Here is a 12,691-nt window from a genome sequence, read left to right on the forward strand (position 1 = left end):
TTATTGTGTTTGAGGTCTTCTTCTCCTAGTGTTCAAGGTTGAATTTTTTCTTCCTTTTGTTTTCTGCCCTCCTAAGGTTGGTCCAGTGGTTTGTGTAAGCTTTATATAGGGTGAAATTTGTGCTGAGTTTTTTGTTTGTTTGTTTGTTTCTCTGATGGGCAAGGTTGAGTGAGGTGGTAATCCTGTCTGCCGATGATTGGGTTTGAATTTTTGTTTTGTTTGTTGTTTATATGAGGCTTCCTGCACAGGGTGCTACTGGTGGTTGGGTAATGCTGTGTCTTGTATTCAAGTGGTTTCCTTTGTGTGAGTTCTCACTATTTGATACTCCCTAGTAGTCTAGGTTCTTGGAGTTAGTGCTCCCACTCCAAAGGCTCAGAGCTTGATCTCTGGTCAGGAACAAAGATTCCACAAGTGGTTTGTTATGACATTAAATGAGATTAAAACAAATACCAGAAATGAGAAACCAAAGATGAACCCCCAGCAAATGGCAGTTACAAAACCAGAAAAATTATAATTAAAATAGTGGAATATACATATATACCCATAAGCAAAATCAAAACAGTCAAACAAAAATAAAGTACAATAGATTGACCCAGTGAACCAAGGAAACCAAAAATTATATGTACCAGTTAAGAACAAAACGAAGTAAAGCACAAATTGGAAAACAAAACTAAAACAAGGTGCCAAGTGGGGAATAAAGCAATGAAAACTAAAATAAAAAATATGTTGAGAGGAAAGGAAAGAAAGGATAGATATGCAGAGTTATGTAGAGGTAGATAAAGAAGATTTATATACATTAAAGATTAACTGCAAGGGGGAAAGAACAGTAGGAAAAGCAAGCAAAGGAATAAATGTAGAAATAATAATAATAGGTTTAAAAAATTAAAAAAGAGGAAAAAAAGGAAGAAGAAAGAAAGAAAGAAAAAAAGGAAGACTACACAGAACTGCAAAAGCCCAATGAAAAGACAGAGTTTTATAACAACAATAAAAAGTGTGACTGGAAAAAAAAACTCAAGAGTTTAATTAGATTTCATAGTGCCAATAAAATCAACAACTACAACACAGGGGGTAAAAAAAGGAAAAGGGAAAAAGAAAAAAGAAAGAAAATCCAGTAGAATCTACAGAACAAGTCAAAACATAAGAATAATAAATGTTTTTCTTGAGTCGCTGCTGTCAGAGACCTCCCTAGGATGCCCGCCAACACTGTGCTGGTCTCTGGATCTGCTGTGGGGATAGCTCAGATTCTAATCTGGTCCTATTCCTGTGTGTTCTTGCCTCCAATGTCCACAGCTATCGGAACTAGTGCATTTTCTTTTGTGGGAGATCTCACTGTCTTTTTATACATTCCATAGACATAGAGTCTGCCTAGTTTATCGTGTGGCTTTAATCTGAAGCTTGTACAGCTGGTGGAAAGCTTTCAGGTCTTCTTACTTAGCCACACTGCCCCTGGGTTTCAACTGTGGTTTTATTTCCACCTCTGCATGTGGGTTGTCCTTTGGGTTTTGCTCTTGAGGCTGCCCTGGAGGACTTGCTTCTGTCCCAGTGAGGACCTGGTCAACAGCAGCCCTCACCCTGGTGTTGCTCCACAGTCCTTAAACTCCAGCTCTCAGCTCCTGCACCTTCTAGGGGACCTGTGTCTCTGTCCAGCGCATGTATGGCTGCAGCAAGGACTCTCTGATTCTCATTCCATTTAGGCCGCCACAGATCAGCTGTTTCACTCTCATCCTTAAATGTTTCTCCTCTGACTCAGACTGTTGCCCCGACATGGGGATTGGACCCCTGCTTCATTTCCCCTACCCACTGAGGGCAGGTCCAGCCCTAGTAACACTCCTGTTTTTCCCCCTAGTTCCTTCATCCTACCAAGTTTTACGTGGTTCTATATATTCTTTTCCACTGGTCAGGTACTCCTGTCTGCTCACAGTTGTTGTTCTGCATACACTTCTGTGTCTGAAGGTGTATTTCTGGTGTATCCATGGAGAGAGATGCACTCACATCCACCTACTCCTCCACCATCTTGTTCTCCTTCCCCAATCACTGCTTCCTTCATCCCCCTAAGCAGTCTCCCCAAAACCTGACATGGTTCCACTGGACTGCTAAGGTGGTACATTGCCTGGAAAGGCCCTTGTTCCCTGGTGTGGCCACGTAGGACCATGGACAAGGAAGAGTGTCCCAGAAAGCAGCTTCTTGAGTAGCCACTGTCTGATCAAAAACTTACTCCATTGCAAGGAAAGGGGAATCCTTGCTTTTTCTGGACAGCAGTGTGTGTTTTGTGCCATGGAGTATTGAATATTGTTATTTCCCATTTTCTCCTTTTTCAAAGGAGAATTTTCTTTGGCATTTCCTATTCTTTCACCATGATTATATTTGAAAAAACAGGGATGGAAAAAATCTCTCTTACCCATAGATTACTGGACCTTAGAAAGTTTCAGACAGTACAAGGAAGAGGATGGCATGTCACCAAGAGATCTTGCAAATGGATCTGTATGCAGCAAACAAAAATGTGTTATCCTATGGGAAGAGTTAAATATTTCCCTGTAGGTTGTAAGGGTTTTTGAAAAGTGTGTATAAGATTGTGTGCTTCTGTGTGTGGGCAGGGGGGGAGTGAGTGAGAGAGAGAGTTGGAGAAAAAAAGAAGTAGGCATTGTGTTAGTTATTGCTGGAACATCTTTTCCATCCAAATCTCCATGGTCTTAGGGATAGAATGAAGCACAGGATTCAGCCACCTCCTGTCTCTAGGCTGATTACAACCTCCTTGCCACAGAGATAAATTCAGAAAATCTACGTCTAAGCCAATCAGTGCAATTACTCTAGGCAAGATGATTACTTCAGAAATACACTTGAATTGATTCAGACCAATGGTATATGAGGGTCTTCTGGACTAGAATGTTCCTCATTCTCCTGGTCAAACCTGCAGACACCATTGCTCTTTCTCCTTTTGGATGATGCGCTAAGCAAATGAGACATTTGGTACTTCTTCAGCCTTCTTGCCACCATGAGGGGAAACCACTGTAGGAAGAAACTGACACTGTGGAAGATGAAACACTGAGAAGGAAGGAGAAAGTGTCTTTGATTCTATCATTAAACCATTGTAGTGCCAAAAATTCAAAAGTGTCATAATTGCATATATTATTTCTAAATACATATCTTTATTTAGCTTTTCACCTGTTTCTTCTTTTTCACCTAACTAAAGTGTACATTCTTTGAGAACAGAACCCATGTCTTACATTTCTATTTCTAGCATACCATCTAACACATAAAAATGCCTTATCAATATTTGTTAACTGGATCATTAAGGGATCTGTTATAACTAGATGAGTTTGACCACTGATATAGCTTGCTCCAAAAGTGGTTTAGATATTTCTGCATCCCTATAAAAACAATAAAATTGAAAACAATCCTTTATTTAAGTTAAAGAATGATTTGTACTTGACTCTAAAATGGGTATTTTTCAACCCACATGGTTTTCTAGCCAGTTCTTTAGGGTGATCCATTTCTCTCTAGAGACCATCTTCAAAGAACTCCCTCAAGGTCTGACTGAGTACCCTGCTGATCTCCATGATGACTAGTATTCATTTACTGACAGTGATTATACTATGTAATCTGGGCAATAAAATCAGCCATTGAAGATACAGGTTGTTTTTAATTTGATATGTTTCTTCAAGTATCTGTGGATTCATACATTTTTCTTCTACAACTGCAGAACTTAAAAAAGCATTGTGTGGTCGAATTAACCATTGTAAAAAAAAAAAAAAAAACTCCAAGTATTTAGGAAATTTTCTCTATGTGTAAATATTGATCTCAACTTGTTTTCTTCCCTCCAGTGAAGCAAGAGCATATAGGGTCATGGCCCAATTACAGACCATTTGATTTGCTGAGCTCAGCCTCATAACTACTCACCAGAAATCCCTGAAGTAAAATTTATCATTATTTTCATCAAGTTGTTTAGAAAGTAAATGTTAAGTGAAATAGTTTCATCATATCTTGCAGCTTGTGCATTTTTTCTTTCCCTAAAATACAAATACTATAGCAGAGATCCAGTCAAATGATATGAAACTTTAAAATAAGTTATTTATTGAGATAACCAAATCTCTTATAAATAAACTCACATTGGATTGAAGTCTGATTATTGTTATTTTTTTAATGGAGTTTAAAGATTCTCAGCTTTCCTTAAACTTGTTCAAGTTTATTTTGTTTTTCCTATTTTTAGTCTACCATTTCATGGGGAGTTACCATCTGTTATGATTCAATGCTGGATCATTATAGAGATTTTTCATATCACCTGTTTTCTGCTCTTTTTCATGAATCCCTTGTTAATTTTTGAGACAGTTGACTCCTCAGTCTAGAAGTTCTTGTCATCTGTGTATATGAAGGGCACCAAAAGGATGAGCACGAAAGAACTCCGGTTTTTAGTTTTCCTGTTTCGTTTGTTTGTTTTAGTTTCTGAATATTACTCTTTTTTACAAAAGTTCATAAATGACCACAGTTTACTAACATCATAACAAACATGGTTTTAAAACAAAATATTTTCATAAATTCCTCTCTGAAACTTCCGATCCAGTGATTTGAAGTCAGTAATAAGTATGTTTGTATATTATAGTTTTTGCTTTTAATAAAAGGGGCTTTGTACCATAGCCTTCTGCTACCAAAGAGATATGATCAACAAGGAAATACTGATTTTCCAAAGACATGATCTTTCTAAACATATTGTTTTATTGTTCTCTTCCTTTTCTCCTTTGTCCTTTCCCCCGCCCCACCCAACTCTCTCTTCTTTTCCACTTGTAGAAACCAATGAAGCATATCTCAGAAGTCTGTAGTTTAAAGCAAAAGAGGCATAATGTTATATGACTTACTTTGAAAAGTTGAAAACAGCCCACTTGAGAAATCAAGGAAGGCAGAGTGACACTGAATGGAATAAGTTGGGGACCAGAAGACTTGCTTGCCAGTTTTTTTTTTTTTTTTTCTCCATAATGACATATTATTTTTTAAACAGACTCAAAGGTTCAATTCTCAGAAAACAATACAGACATGAGACGTCTCATTCCACTGGGGATTCACTCTCGCAGTTTTAAGTTTAAATTCAAATACACTTTTCCCTCTCATTCAGACAGACATTTCTAGAAAAAAATGGTTTCTCCATATATTGAAGTAATTGACAAGTTATTTGCAGACAGAACATTATTTATATGTACACATATTTCAATCTTACATATAACTATGTTACACTGGAAAACCAAATCCGAAGTGGAAACTATTGTGAAAGTCTATCTTGGTAAGCACAATAAACTTTGGTTGAAAACATTTCCTTGAGGTTTTAAGAAATACGTACTACAGCCACCCCCATGCTTCTGAGAAACTGTTAGATTCTTAAAGAGCATGTGATAAAAAGGGTGCAGCAAAACTTCACCTCTGGATTTGTCTCAGAATTCCTGAATTTATTCTGCTCAAACTCATCTTCCACGTGCCTTACCCAAGATTACAAAGGGAAGGACCACTTACAGAGGGCCTTACAAACATGTCCTCAGGGAGAAAAACAGCATTTACTCTTGTTCACCCTCGAGTCCTCATTCATACCTTTCTAAGGCAGCTTTTCTTTGGCCCAGTGTGTGCCACTATGAAGTGTGACGACTTCCACTTCTTGGTGGTCCAGTGGTTGGGTTTCTGTGCTTCCACTGTGGGGGGCACAGGTCTGATCTCAGCTTGGATAGCTCTGCGTGTCAAGGTATGGCCAAACAATTTTAAAAAAAAGAAAAAAATTTTTTTAAGGTGTAAAACAAAACCTGTAAAAATCTGAGTCAGAGCAGAGTCCCTCCTCTGTGGCCGTTGGCGTGAGGACAGAGAAGCGGGCTGGGGTCTGTTCCACCTGAGTGTCCAGACCCCCCCTGAGATGTCTCCTTTTTCCTTCCCTTTGTGTGACCTACAGCTAATCCACGGAGTTGAGTTTGCTTTTCTAAAATACAGGGCTTCATTTTTACTCTGCCCTTTACAGATGAGGTGAGGAGCCCACAAAGACTTCAGATTCTGATACAACCTGAGGTTATCTGATGAATTCATTCCCTACAAAACTGCTTACATTCTGATGACATGTGTAAATACAGACATATCTTTATCCAAGTGGGCAGAGAAAAGCCCCTAGAGCCAGACTTTAGAGTGGATTCTAATTCTCTTAGAGAGTAGAATTCTTCAGCACAAACAGACACAACATTGTTAAAAAAAAAAAACAAAACTATAGTACAATAATAATAATAACAAAGTGGAATTCTTCTTAAGAAAACTATAAGGCCACAGCATTCACTTTGTCCTGAGCTGGCATTATTGCCATGGGTGCTAACAGTACTCTAACTTTGTATAGAAGCCTGAAACTAATGCTGAATTCTTGGTTTCTCAGACTGGCTTATTATAAATAAAAGGGGTGAAGAACAAATGCCAGATAAAAACTTAATAGCATCTCTAAATTACCACGAGGTTACACATTTTTAAAAATAGCATTTTAATCTATTCAACGTAAGAGTATTTTCCAGTAATATTCTTAGTTAAGAAACTCAAAGAATGAACCTTAAGAATTGGTAATCACCTCTGAACAAAAAAAGATTTCAAAATCACTTTCTTTGCAAATGAAATGTAATGTCATTTTGCAATATATTTCTCTGAGTTTGGAGATCTTATAGAAGAAAAAACAAACACATTTCCCTACCTTAGAATGCCATGTTGACCTACCCCATAAATCAAGTGCTATTTAAGGAAAAACAGGCAAGGTGTTTAAACCTAAATTCATACATGTTTCAAAGAAGCATTACAGAATAGTGACTATACTTCTGCCACATTAAAATGTTTTAAGTTCCTATGGCTATCGCTTAGCAGTTTTATTTCTGACAGTGTAAGAAAGTGGCAAATAATCTTTATACTTTTTTTCCTTCAGTATTGAGACAAAATTGAGAGAGGGCATTGCATTAAGTTTAAGGTGTACAGCATGATTCGATAATGTCAATACTACAAAAAGCTTTTTTCTTCCATGTGATTAGAACTTTTTAAGATCCACTGTCTTAGCAACTTGCCAATATAAATACAGTATGAGTAACTCACGGTAGCCACTGTGCTGTAATTATACCCCAGTACTTTCTCACCCTATAACTGAAGGTTTGTATTTTCTGACCACCTTTACTCAAACCCACCCCCACCAGTCCCCCACCGCTGACATCGACAAATCTCATTTTTCTTCTGTGAAAGCTTGTTTTTTTCGATTCCATGTGTAAGTGAGATCAGACAGTACACGTCTTTCTTTACATGACTTATTACCCAGCAAAGTCCCCTCAGGTCTGTCTGTATTGTGGCAAATGGCAAGGTTTCCTTCATTTTCATGGCTGAATGGTACATGCGTTCCTGGAAACGGTTCAGTTCATCTGTTCTGTTGCAGTGGCTGCTTTATCCTGTAAGTGGTGTACGTAGCGCTACATTCTGCTTTCCCTTTCTTCCTTTGTCTGCAAAAACAGCAGTACAGGCAGAGCAATAATCCAACGCCAATAAAGCAACAATGACGAGCACAATGTATCCTGCACCTAAACCCTCAGCACCGTTAGGGGGTGATGCATCAGTAGGACGGGGGGGATGTCCTTTAATACACTTTGGTAGCTTGGGCTCCCAAGTACTGTTCTCACCACAGACAACTACACTGTTGCCATGAAGGTTAAAACCCTCATTGCATTTAAGTACAACCGTCGCTTTGTAGTGATATTTTGGTCCAAATCCTGAGACTATCGTTCCATGTTCAATGGCTGGATATACACATTTGACCACTTTACACTGAGGGGGTTGACTACTCCATTCACCATTTCCAATACAGGTAAGCTTGCTCTCTCCAACAAGTGAATATTCATCTGGTCCATTTGAAGGATCACAACTATAAGTTACTACTTCATTGTATTCAAATACTTCCTTGTGGCTATTGGTGTATTTTCCATTTTGAATTTCTGGAGGTGGTTGACACAAAATCTTTTCACGTGTTGGAGGATTATCACTCCAGTTCACACCAGTTCCAGAAACTTCACAATAAGAAATTCTTGTCCCCAGTAAGTAATAACCATTATTACAAACATAGTGAACCTCTGAGCCAAACTCAGTACTTCCATTTACAAGGATAACTTGGCCATTTGTGGGATCAGCTAGGGTAGGACACCGTCTTCTTTTACAGCCCTCCTGGAGAGACGACCATGTATTATCATCCTGACAAACGAGAGCCAGGACTTGACCAGGAGTTATTGGCTGGAAACCCAGACGACATTCATACAGAATCTGCTCCCCAGGACTATAACTGGGTTTAAGGGTACCCTGGGGCTTCACAGAGACAAATCTTGGTGGATCACCACAGGCATTGGAGGACGTGGGCAGCAGGAGCAGCGGCGCCAGCAGAAGCACCCAGGCGAAGCGCCCAGAAGAAGCCAGTTTTTCGGGGCGGCGGAGCGGCGCCTTCAGCGGGGTGCAAGACGCCCTCATTTTCGGGGAGACCAGCGGGACACCCAAGACTGCTCCGCAGAGACCTTGCTGAGTCCAGCTCCCCGCGATACAGGACCCGGACGCACCGGCGGCGCGGGCAGCCTGAGCCCGCGGCGCCGCTTGCCAGTTTTTTAATTATGGTTATGCTGTTAAACTAGTGTATGATAACCACCCTTTCTTTCTAATTTTATGAAGTACTGTAATTAATACGTGCCAAGCTCTGCACCAAATACAATGACTACATGCAAGACAGAAATACAGATTATGTTTGTGATCACCAGGGTTGCATTCCATCATGGATGACCTGCTGGTTTTAAATAATAACATGTGGTCAGGGCTATGGACGGGGAGCCCAAGGGTCTGAAAGGAACAATTATAAGGCAACACTTGCCATTGCAGGGGTTAAGAAAGGCTTTTTAGAGAAAGACATCCTATACTTCAGGGGTCTCCAACCTTCAGGATCTAATGCCTGATGATTTGAGGTGATGCTGATGCAATAATAATAGGAAATAAAGAGCACAATAAGTGTAATGTGCTTGAATCATCTCCAAACCATCCCCCCACCCATCCATGGAAAACTTGTCTCCCCCAAAACTGGTCCCCAGTGCCAAAAAGTTTGGGAACTGCTACTATTGGAAATAGAATAAGTATAAATTTTGCCAGGGAAGCAGGCAGAGAAAAAAAATACTCCAAAAGCAAGAGGACACAGGGCTGGGGAAGACTGAATGAAGTTCAGCATGGATGTGTCACAGAGAGGTTTTTATCACTAGTGCAGGGGAGCAAGGGAGCAACATGGCAGGGCTTGGATACACACTGTAAGAAAGGATAAGTAAGTGTAGTCAAGAGGTGGCTGCTAGAAAGAAGGGGAGAAAAAACTGACCAGGGAAATGCAGAGGGATTCTGGTCAGGCCAGAGAATATGAAGACGGTGGGCACCATTTGTGATCATTTGAATCAAGTAAAAGGATCCCTCCAAGAAAGCACATGACCCCTTCCTTGTCTCTGTAGCAACTTCATTTCTGTTTGATTTCACAAGAATGGAAAGCATCAGAAACAACCGTTAAAAAAAACAAAAACAAAGGACATGCAAGTTCCTTGAGACTAATAACTCTGTCAGCTTTGTCCTTTAATTTTGGTACTAAATTTTCCCCACTTACAAAAACAATGAGGTTTGTGTAAACCATGATAACTGAGCAATTCTTGGAATCATAGAATGATAGAGTTGTAAAGGTGGTGAGCAGATGGTTGAAATCAGATATTTTAGGTGCTTATTTTTTTCAATATTAAAACTGTCATATGTTAACATGTTAATATATTTTGGTAGTCATAGAAAAGTGGGAGAAAGAAAAAATATTCATGCTGTTCCATTAGCATTTTTGGATTATGCTTCTGGAATAAGCCTTTAATAAAATAGATATGCTTATGCTTTAAATGTAGGCTTCCAAATTTGTTTCTCTTAACGTTATGTCATACTTAGTTGTCCATGGTACTACAAATCCTTTATATCTTAATGACAGTAGCTGCTGCTGCTAAGTCACTTCAGTCCTGTCCGACTCTGTGCGACCCCATAGACTGCAGCCCACCAGGCTCCCCCATCCCTGGGATTCTCCAGGCAAGAACACTGGAGTGGGTTGCCATTTCCTTCTCCAATGCATGAAAGTGAAAAGTGAAAGTGAAGTCGCTCAGTCATGTCCAACTCTTCGCGACCCCATGGACTGCAGCCTACCAGGCTCCTCCGTCCATGGGATTTTCCAGGCAAAAGTACTGGAGTGGGCTGCCATTGCCTTCTCCAATGACAGTAGAGTAGACCATAAAATGTGTGTGTGTGTGTGTGTTAACTATTTCCCTACAGATTTTACATTTGGGTTTTTTACATTATGATAAACAGTTTTAGTTAGTATTATCTAGTTGGTTGGTTGATTTAACAAGTAATTTATGTTAAACATTGTGCCAAGTGCTGTGTATATACAATGATTTTTAAGAAACAAAAATTGATTTTAAGGAGTTTACTACCTTCTTTGTCAAAAGTCCTTTTCATATTTAGGATGAATTTCCAAATGTGGAGGGAAAACATATGGACATAGTAAAGACTCTTAAAAGGGTCTACCAGTTCTTCCAAAATATATATGAAAGAAATATGTTTCTTGTTGTCATGAAATCCAGATTGTTTACATTATGACTGACATCAAACCGACTCGAACTGGGATAAGTGGTGGTGAGGGGAATGGGAATATTCCCATTGATAGAAGCCCTAATAGCTGGATAATGATTGGATAATGTTGACTTTGGGAGTCAAGAGATCCAATGGCTCAAACAAGGGCATCTGAGTTCATTGTTTTTTCATTTCACTGCTCTCTTTTTTTCTGTTATGGCTTCATTCAAGCAGGCTCTGTCCATTCATGAGCACAGAAATTCCAGGTTTCCTCCTCCTCAAGTGTAGCAATAAGAGAGCTATTAGTGCATTTCAATAGTTTTACCAAATGTCCCACAGTCAACTTTTATTGACTTGGCTTGGTCCTTGTTGATTTTGGAACAGACCTCAGTGCCATAAGAGTTACATACTGATCTACAAGGCTTGGATATCTCACCTCACTCAAAAAACGTGACTGAGCACCTGAGAGGAGTTTGTGTCATAATAGAAACGAGGATGCTCTCATAAGAAGAAGAAGGAGTAGGTACTGGACATGCAAATCTGACATGCACTGAAACTGGTAATACCATGTGTTAAGTAGATGAGAAAACCAAACAGAGGAGGTGAAATCACTCAACGTCATCCTGCTAATTAGGCACAGATCTGAGAACAGGGCCCAAAGCCATGTGCTCAGACTTCAGTGCTATTTGGACAATGTTGCCTTTCCTATGTTCAATATCAACAAATAATTCAGTATCTATCATATATAAGGTTCTGCTTTTTAAAGTAGCTTAAATTTTAGTTGGAAAACAATAAGCTGCTTTGTTGTTTTTGTCCAATGGCTAAGACATGTCTAGCTCTTTACAATCCGGTGGAAAACAGCATGTCAGGCCTCCCTGTCCTTCACTATCTCCCAGAGTTTGCCCAAACTCGTGTTCATTGAGTCAGTGATGCCATCCAACCATCTCATCCTCTGTCACCCTCTTCTCCTCTGGCCTCAATCTTTCCCAGCATGAGGGTCTTTCCAATTAGTTGGCTCTTCATGTCAGGTGGCCAAAGTATTGCAGTTTCAGCTTCAACTTCCGTCCTTCCAATGAATATACAGGATTGACATCCTTTAGGATTGACTGGCTTGCAGTCCAAGGGACTCTGAAGAGACTTCTCCAGCACGACAATTCCAAAGCATCAATTCTTCGGCATTCAGCCTTCTTTATGGTCCAACTCTCACATCCGTACACAACTACTGAAAAAACTATAGCTTTGACTATATGCACCTTTATGGACAAAGTGATATCTCTGCTTTTCAGCATGCTGTCTAGGTTTATCATAGCTTTTTTTCCAAGGAGCAAGCATCTTTTAATTTCATGGCTGCAGTCACTGTCTGCAATGAATTTGGAGCCCAAGAATATAAAATGTCACTGTTTAAACTTTTTCCCCTTCTATTTGCCATGAGGTGATGGGACCAGATGCCATCATCTTCATTTTTCGAATGTTGAGTTTTAAGCCATCTTTTTCACTCTCTTCTTTCACCTTCATCAAGAGTCTGTTTAGTTCCTCTTTGCTTTCTACCATAAGGGTGGTGTCATCTGAATATCCAAGGTTATTGATATTTCTCCTGGCAGTCTTGATTCCAGCTTATGCTTCATCCAGCCTGGTATTTTGCAAGATGTACTCTGCATAGATGTTAAGTAAGCAGGGTGACAATATGTGTAGCCTTGATGCACTCCTTTCCCAAATTTGAATCAGTCCATTGTTCCATGTCCATTCTAACTGTTGGCCTCTTGACCTGCATATAGGTGTCTCAAGGGGCAGATAAGGTAGTCTGGTATTCCCATCTCTTTAAGAATTTTCCAGTTTGTTGTGATCCACACAGTCAAAGGCTTTAGTGTAGTCAATGAAGCAGAAGTAGGTGTTTTTCTGAAATTCCCTTGTTTTGTCTGTGAGCCAACGGATGTTGGCAATTTAATCTCTGTTTCCTCTGGCTTTTCTAAATCCAACTTGTAAATCTGAAAGTTGTCAGTTCACGTACCATTAAAACCTAGCTTGAAGGATTTTGAGAATTACCTTGGTAGCT

The 12,691-nt window shown here is 39.6% G+C and overlaps 1 pseudogene across 1 annotated transcript; it reads right to left on the reverse strand.

The window, feature by feature from the left end:
* Positions 1 to 6,097: 6,097 nt before the first annotated feature.
* Positions 6,098 to 8,599, reverse strand: LOC104981032 (annotated as a pseudogene). Its single transcript, XR_824329.1, has one exon. The product of XR_824329.1 is annotated as a membrane cofactor protein pseudogene (transcript).
* Between the last annotated feature and the right edge of the window lie 4,092 nt (positions 8,600 to 12,691).

The sequence above is a fragment of the Bison bison genome, unplaced genomic scaffold (genome assembly GCF_000754665.1).
Source record: "Bison bison bison isolate TAMUID 2011002044 unplaced genomic scaffold, Bison_UMD1.0 scf7180017864514, whole genome shotgun sequence".
Classification (NCBI taxonomy): Eukaryota; Metazoa; Chordata; class Mammalia; order Artiodactyla; family Bovidae; genus Bison; species Bison bison.